Source organism: Palaemon carinicauda, chromosome 16, assembly GCF_036898095.1.
Source record: "Palaemon carinicauda isolate YSFRI2023 chromosome 16, ASM3689809v2, whole genome shotgun sequence".
NCBI classification, from domain to species: domain Eukaryota; kingdom Metazoa; phylum Arthropoda; class Malacostraca; order Decapoda; family Palaemonidae; genus Palaemon; species Palaemon carinicauda.
In genome coordinates this window covers 21,332,816-21,340,315 of record NC_090740.1, presented here as the reverse complement: position 1 = coordinate 21,340,315, position 7,500 = coordinate 21,332,816, and the positions used below count along the sequence as shown (strand labels likewise).

Below are 7,500 nucleotides of genomic sequence, written 5' to 3'. Positions count from 1 at the left end.
CTCTCTCTCTCTCTCTCTCTCTCTCTCTCTCTCTCTCTCTCTCTCTCTCTATCAGAAGACGTAGAAGACTTAAGAGAGAATCTAATGAGGCTAGGAGAATGGTCCAGAAAATGGCAAGTGCCTTCCAACTCTGGAAAATGTAGATGCACATATTGTATAGTAACCACCAATCAGATTACTCACTATTATATCTCTCTCTCTCTCTCTCTCTCTCTCTCTCTCTCTCTCTCTCTCTCTCTCTCTCTCTCTCTCTCTCTCTCTCTATATATATATATATATATATATATATGTGTGTGTGTGTGTGTATTCAGTATTTATATATCTACATCTAGCCTATATGTATGTGTGTATCACCAACACTTGTGATTTTAATTAATATAACTATCAACCACAACGGTATTTCACTTATAATTAAATGCTTCTGGCTAGGAAAGGATTCGATCCTATGCCCTGAGCCGAAACAAAGCCTGTATGGATGACTTTACCAACCGAGCTATCATGATAAATATGAGAGTACTTCATGTCCACAGTACATATGTATACCTGTCGAATTCAGGAATCTGTTCTTTGTACACCAATTCCCTAGTATCGCAAGAGGGTCTGCCCCTCTCTTTTATTCTTCTCCTGTACTTCTCTTTCTCCCTATATCCTAAATCTTTCCCATCCCGAGTACCTGCCTTTGAGCTATAAACTGGATTGTATCCAGGGGTAGGCCCTACTCTTCATTTCCCCATATTCCCCACTTCCCTATTCTTATTATTGTTGTTGTTCTTTGCGGTGATAACTTAAGGCTGCAAACTACCCTGTGTAAGGTAAGGTAAGATTTACTTTGTAACGGTCGCTTTCCATAAGAGGTCTACCACATGAAGATTATGATAATTAATTTCAAACGATTACCTCTTACACCATTAAACAAGAAATGATTAGAAGCTACGTATGTAAATATAGTGCTGCATATGTTAACAATATAGAATATATATATATATATATATATATATATATATATATATATATATATATATATATATATATATATATATATATATATATATATATATCAAACTTGTACATACCGAAGAGTATCTTAGAAATGCCATTTGCCAATTACAGAACATAAATCTTTATCGACACATTCATTCTTTATTTTTTTATTTTTTTATTTTTTTTTTTTTGCAAATCTTTATATTCTTCTTTCTTATGTAGTTAATCACCCGTCCTTATTCGGATCAACTCAATAGACAAAAGTCAGGATTACCATATATATCTTCTTCAAATTAGAACCATTATTTTAGGAAAGAAACAAATAATATGTAATTGACTATGTTCTTCTAATAGATTGACAGCCCCGATGACCCTGCATGTGGCACCATCATAGCACCGAGCATTTGGGGCATCCTGAGAGGTCTGGAATCCTTTTCACAGCTTCTGTTGCCGGATGGTGGGAACTATCGGGTCAAGTTAACGCAAATCAGGGACTTCCCCAGGTTCACTTTCAGGTAAGCTTTTAGCTTTAGAAAATTTTAGAATACTGATAATGCGAGTTCTTAGCTATTGGCTTTGATAAATTTTAGAATACCGATAGTGCCTGTCCTGAGCTTTGGGCTTCGATAAATTTCAGAATACCGATAGTGCCAGTTCTGAGCTTTGGGCTTCGATAAATTTCAGAAGACCGATAGCGCCAGTTATGAGCTTTGGGCTTCGATAAATTTCAGAATACCGATAGCGCCAGTTCTGAGCTTTGGGCTTCGATAAATTTCAGAATACCGATAGCGCCAGTTCTGAGCTTTGGGCTTCGATAAATTCTAGAATACCGATAGTGCCTGTCCTGAGCTTTGGGCTTCGATAAATTTCAGAAGACCGATAGCGCCAGTTATGAGCTTTGGGCTTCGATAAATTTCAGAATACCGATAGCGCCAGTTCTGAGCTTTGGGCTTCGATAAATTTCAGAATACCGATAGCGCCAGTTCTGAGCTTTGGGCTTCGATAAATTCTAGAATACCGATAGTGCCTGTCCTGAGCTTTGGGCTTCGATAAATTTCAGAAGACCGATAGCGCCAGTTATGAGCTTTGGGCTTCGATAAATTTCGGAATACCGATAGCGCCAGTTCTGAGCTTTTGGCTTTGATAAATTTTAGAATACCGATAGTGCCTGTCCTGAGCTTTGGGCTTCGATAAATTTCAGAATACCGATAGTGCCAGTTCTGAGCTTTGGGCTTCGATAAATTTCAGAAGACCGATAGCGCCAGTTATGAGCTTTGGGCTTCGATAAATTTCAGAATACCGATAGCGCCAGTTCTGAGCTTTGGGCTTCGATAAATTTCAGAATACCGATAGCGCCAGTTCTGAGCTTTGGGCTTCGATAAATTCTAGAATACCGATAGTGCCTGTCCTGAGCTTTGGGCTTCGATAAATTTCAGAAGACCGATAGCGCCAGTTATGAGCTTTGGGCTTCGATAAATTTCGGAATACCGATAGCGCCAGTTCTGAGCTTTTGGCTTTGATAAATTTTAGAATACCGATAGTGCCTGTCCTGAGCTTTGGGCTTCGATAAATTTCAGAATACCGATAGTGCCAGTTCTGAGCTTTGGGCTTCGATAAATTTCAGAAGACTGATAGTGCCAGTTCTGAGCTTTGGGCTTCGATAAATTTCAGAAGACTGATAGCGCCAGTTATGAGCTTTGGGCTTCGATAAATTTCAGAATACCGATAGCGCCAGTTCTGAGCTTTGGGCTTCGATAAATTTCAGACAGTTCTGAGCTTTGGGCTTCGATGAATCTTAGAATGCCGATAGTGCCAGTTCTGAGCTTTGGGCTTCGATGAATCTTAGAATGCCGATAGTGCGAGTTCTGAGCTTTGGGCTTCGATAAATCTTAGAATGCCGATAGTGCGAGTTCTGAGCTTTGGGCTTCGATAAATCTTAGAATGCCGATAGTGCGAGTTCTGAGCTTTGGGCTTCGATAAATCTTAGAATGCCGATAGTGCGAGTTCTGAGCTTTGGGCTTCGATGAATCTTAGAATGCCGATAGTGCCAGTTCTGAGCTTTGGGCTTCGATGAATCTTAGAATGCCGATAGTGCGAGTTCTGAGCTTTGGGCTTCGATAAATCTTAGAATGCCGATAGTGCGAGTTCTGAGCTTTGGGCTTCGATAAATCTTAGAATGCCGATAGTGCGAGTTCTGAGCTTTGGGCTTCGATAAATCTTAGAATGCCGATAGTGCGAGTTCTGAGCTTTGGGCTTCGATAAATCTTAGAATGCCGATAGTGCGAGTTCTGAGCTTTGGGCTTCGATAAATCTTAGAATGCCGATAGTGCGAGTTCTGAGCTTTAGAGACGAAAGCCGTGAACTCGGTGGGGATTTTCTGATCAATTTGTATTTACCTGATGGGTATTGTAGCATTAATATCACTAACCTAACCCTTTAAGATCCCATATTCATCCCTGAATGCTATGACATTTCATTTATATACTTGCAAGCTCTGTTCAATAAACTTAATCTATGATTTTGTTCTAACTTTATTTTTGTACTGCAACTCAGGAATAATTCTTCCCCAACCCACACGGGGTAATTAAACTTTATGATACATGTTATGCAGGATCCAGAGATCTTCTCTGGATCCTGACCTCATGTATTATTTCCATTTATAGAAAATTAATATGAAATTCAGTAGCCCTACGATCTCTTGTAATGTTAAAGAGAAGATAAGAGAAAGGTCAATGTAACATAAAACTCGTGCTAGGAAAAGTAAAAATTGCTACTAAGAAAATTCGTTTAAGTAATCTATATTAAAACTTGAAAGGCAAAACCCTCCCTGTAGGCCTACTTCTATTGACTAATATCCCCAGAGAGTTTTTAAAAGTTCCCTATTGTAATCACTATCTTCATTCTAAATTAAACTGATATTAATCAATATTTTCATTTATAGAAAATGAATATGAAATTCAGTAGCCCTACGATCTCTTGTAATATTAAAGAGAAGATAAGAGAAAGGTCAATGTAACATAAAACTCGTGCTAGGAAAAGGTAAAATTGCTACTAAGAAAATTTTTTTAAGTAATTTATATTAAAACTTGAAAGGCGAAAGCCTCCATGTAGGCCTACTTTTATTGACTAATATCCCCAGAGAGTTTTTAAAAGTTCACCATTGTAATCAATATCTTCAATCTAAAGTAAACTGATATTAATGAATGTGTTGGTGGTGCAAAGCCTTGTACTATACCGAGACTGAAGCCAACATATAAGGTCAGGAAAAATTGGGCATGATTTTCTTCATCACGCCTATTTGTATGCAAATTACCATACTTCTTGCAATCTGTAGCCTAAATTCTAACCCTTTCACTACCAGCGGTGCATTATGAACATCACATTAGCATAGATATAAGAAATTTTATTATTAAAATTCTTTTATTTTAGGCAATATGCATTAATTCAAGGAAACTTCTGATGTACCAAAACCTTACGAAACCACATAAACTCTAGCTTGTTGGTATTTATTGGTTATCTTTCACCAAAACCTTACAATGAAGACCAACTTTTTATAGTTTGGGTGATTTTCATAGTTTCCTTTTTTTTTAAATTTTGACTAAGTCACCAAAGGCAGTGAAAGGGTTAATCACTTTCTTTTTATCTTATTTATACCCAAGGCGTCATATTGCACAGCGCGCAACACTTAAATTCATTCCTATCAAAATTGTTCCTTCCTTTCTTTATATGGGTTTAATGAATTTAATGTTACATATTCTTATAAAAAATTTAATTGAGTATTTTTCGATGACATTGATGTTACATATTCTTATAAAACAATTTAATTGCATATTTATCAATGCCAACATTGATGTTATATATTCTTATAAAAAATTTAATTGCATATGTTTCAATGACGACATTGATGTTACATATTCTTATAAAACAATTTAATTGCATATTTTCCTTATCCTCCATAACAGAGGCTTCTTACTAGACACCGCCAGACATTATTTACCCCTTGGGAAGATCTTCGAACACCTGGATCTGATGGCCATGAATAAGTTCAACGTGTTTCATTGGCATTTGGTGGACGACCAGAGCTTCCCTTACGAGAGCGCCGTCTTCCCTGACCTCAGGTAGGGTCATTTAGTGACCTTTTATTTTTTCAGGTTAGCTAGAGATTCATTATTCACTGTACTAATAGTTATCTCCACCAACGAAGTTGGAGGGAGGTTATGTTTTCGCCCATGTTTATCTGTTCTTTTGTTTATGTATGAATAACTTCCTGGACAGAATTTTACTTATAGAGAAGTGAAACTTCAAGAGATTAACCATTATGTTGAGATGTGGACGTGATTCAATTTTGAAAGTCAAAGGTCAAAGTCAAGGTCGAGCAAATGGTCGATATGTAAGCGGCCTTGGCGGAGGTCTGCGCTCTACTGAGTGCCCCTCTAGTTACCTGATGTTTTTATCTGAGAGATCATTTTGAATCACCTTTACTCTTCTTAGAATATTTTATTTTTATTATTCATTACTTTTCATAAAGTTTATTCATTTCTTTTATTTTTCCCTCTTGGAGCCCTTGGGCTTAAATCATTTTTGTTTTCCAACTAGGATTGTAGCTTAGCTAGTAATAATAATAATGATGATGATAATAATAATGATAATAATAATAATAATGATAATTATTATAGTAATAATAATAATAATGATAAAAATAATGAAACTACTGCTACTACTACTACTACTACTACTACTACTACTACTACTACTACTAATAATAATAATAATAATAATAATAATAGCTAGAGACAATGTATATCAACATAAACCAGTTGAAACACTCCAGCAATTTTAGGAAACTCTCTCTTCACGTTTTCACTCAATACTCGCTTTGATTTTGATTAATTCATTACTCAGTCGCTAATATGAGAAGCTAAAAACCACATTCTTTCTTTTCTTTTGCAGCACTAAAGGCTCTTTCTCACCCATCCACATTTACACTGAAAAGAATATATCGGACGTTGTTGAATACGCAAGACTCAGGGGGATAAGAGTGCTGCCCGAATTTGATACTCCAGGTGGGAATTATTTTTATTACAGTATTGAGTATTATATACTATAGTCCATTTCTTTTAGCGATGCATATTTGCACCGACTCGCAGCGGTGCCCTTTTAGCTCGGAAAAGTTTCCTGATCGCTGATTGGTTTGACAAGATAATTCTAACCAATCAGCGATCCGGAAACTTTTCCGAGCTAAAAGGGCACCGCCGCGAGTCGGTGCAAATATGCATCGCTAAAAGAAATGGACTATACATATGTTTTTTTTTTCTTACCCAAGGCCGGGTAAATGGGGAGGGTTGGCGGCAGGAGAGGCATCCGGCCACGAAAAATTAGCCAAAACCAATATGGCCAGTGGAGATTGAGATTAGAATAAGGATGACCTTCGATCAAAGGGATTAACCGGTGATGAAGAAGAAGAATGATATATGTTTCTTTGTATATATATCTTCATACATCCAATACATCACTTTTTTGGGGCACTCATCAACTTATGTAAATAAACGGAGGTGTAATATTTAAAAATGTTGATAATGAATGAAAAGAAATTCAACAATTCTATAACTATATGTTTCTTTGTGTATATATATATATTTATATATATATATATATATATATATATATATATATATATATATATAATATATATATATATATATACATATATATATATATATATATATATATAATATATATATATATATATATATATATATATATATATCCAATACATCACTTTTTGGGCACTCATCAACTTATGTAAATAAACGGAGGTGTAATATTTAAAAATGTTGATAATGAATTAATGAAAAGAAATTCAACAATTCTATAATTATATGTTTCTTTGTATATATAACTTCATATATCCAATACCTCACTTTCTGTCCACTCACCAATTTATGCAATTAAGCGGAGGTGTAATATTTAAAAATATTAATGAAAAGAAATTCAACAATTCTATAAGATATATATTTCACTTATTCTTTGTATTTTTCATCTTATGAAGAAGAAACAACAGAAATCTTTACTTCCATTACCCTGATAGCTTGTATAATAACTAGGATAAAATACATATTTTTAACTGATTTTGCTTTGTTTTCTCTTCATCTTACGAAGAAACAACAGAAACAAGATCTTCATTCACATTGGTCTGGTAAATTCTTGTGCATCTTCAAAATCCTTCCTTCTTCTACTAAGTCATTCTCGTGTTCAAAATCCTTCCTTCTTCTACTAAGTCATTCTCGTGTTCAAAATCCTTCCTTCTTCAACTAAGTCATTCTCGTGTTCAAAATCCTTCCTTCTTCTACTAGGTCATTCTCGTGTTCAAAATCCTTCCTTCTTCTACTAAGTCATTCTCGTGTTCAAAATCCTTCCTTCTTCTACTAAGTCATTCTCGTGTTCAAAATCATTCCTTCTTCTACTAAGTCATTCTCGTGTTCAAAATCATTCCTTCTTCTACTAAGTCATTCTCGTGTT

General features: G+C 35.4%; 1 pseudogene; it reads left to right on the top strand.

The window, feature by feature from the left end:
- LOC137655689 (beta-hexosaminidase subunit alpha-like) overlaps positions 1 to 7,500 on the top strand; it is a 20,233-nt pseudogene that overhangs the window by 5,674 nt on the left and 7,059 nt on the right.